Source organism: Sinocyclocheilus anshuiensis, unplaced genomic scaffold (genome assembly GCF_001515605.1).
Source record: "Sinocyclocheilus anshuiensis isolate Anshui unplaced genomic scaffold, SAMN03320099.WGS_v1.1 scaffold1207, whole genome shotgun sequence".
In the NCBI taxonomy this organism is placed as follows: Eukaryota; Metazoa; Chordata; class Actinopteri; order Cypriniformes; family Cyprinidae; genus Sinocyclocheilus; species Sinocyclocheilus anshuiensis.
In genome coordinates this window covers 220,351-221,605 of record NW_015539914.1, presented here as the reverse complement: position 1 = coordinate 221,605, position 1,255 = coordinate 220,351, and the positions used below count along the sequence as shown (strand labels likewise).

General features: G+C 31.0%; 1 protein-coding gene across 1 annotated transcript in view; it reads right to left on the bottom strand.

Annotated features, from left to right (window-relative positions):
- The window catches only part of LOC107686387 (importin-11), a 169,014-nt gene that overhangs the window by 144,395 nt on the left and 23,364 nt on the right, over positions 1-1,255 (bottom strand). The window lies entirely within an intron of this gene.

The following is a 1,255-nucleotide window of genomic DNA, read 5'->3' as shown; positions in this document are numbered from 1 at the left end:
GTATATATATATATATATATATATATATATATATATATATATACACTGTATACACATACATGCATACATACATACACAAGAGGTTTGAAGGCAATTGTTTTAGTGCCAAAAACAATCTATGGAAAAATGGGTATTTATGTGATGCACACAATTGTTTTTGTGTGCGTGTTTTGTTTTGTTCAGTTTTTTGGCAAAGCAGTAATCTGTTCTGATTATTTAACATTTTAACTGCAAACTACAAAGCAATGTTCTAACTAAGATTATAATTGCAAATTAGACCGAAGTACCAAAATATTCCATTCAAGTGATCTGTTTTGTAATAATAGGAATAATTAGTGGTACATTCCATACATCTCCAAATAAATTTTCTCATTTACATTTATGCATTTAGAATATACTTTTATTCAAAGCCACTTCCAGTGCATTTCATGTATACATTTCACTATTATGTGCATTTCCCGAGAACTGAAGCTGCCATGACCTTGGTGTTGCTAGCAGCACGCTCTTCCAGTTAAGTTACCAAATAAATACATGAATAAATATTTATAATATATTAATATTATTACAATTGTTGCAAAACCCTTCACTATTTATTTCTGTATTTTATTTTTAATTTCCCTCTGTTCTTTCACATCGTTTTTCCACTTCAGCATCCAATATGGAAATAACAGGGCAGTGTTTGTGTACTAGATCTACTTCATTCACTAATGTATGCAAGTCTCTAGCTATTTGTGCAGTGTCAGCCATGGTCTATAATAAGAAAGCACATTTAAGCCAACAATTAATTTTCATGTGCCTGTGACGTTACTCCAAAACAAGAATTGAGCACAGTCATTAGCCAATAATAAACCAATAATGTATAATACCAACCCATCCAAAAACCCTGCAGAACACAGAAACAAATGTACTGAAAAATGCAGTAACAAATGAGAAAAATATTATGATAAATGGATGTTCAAGATATGTTTTAACTTGTCAATATAATTGCTTGTGTTATCGTCCTCCACATTCCCTCAAAATCAACATCAACCAATAATCAAAATATTAAGTTCCACTTAACTAGCTTATCAATTACTACCAGAGTTACTAGTTAAATTTGCATCTAAAATTGAAACACCCATTATTATTATAAGAGCAGCAGATGTTGATTCAAACCCATGGCCGTCACACCTCTTTATTATAATGGCTTTTCTTATAATGATTCAGGCTTTATTCAAACTCAAGGGTCAAATGAATGCACTGTATAAAACTCTCC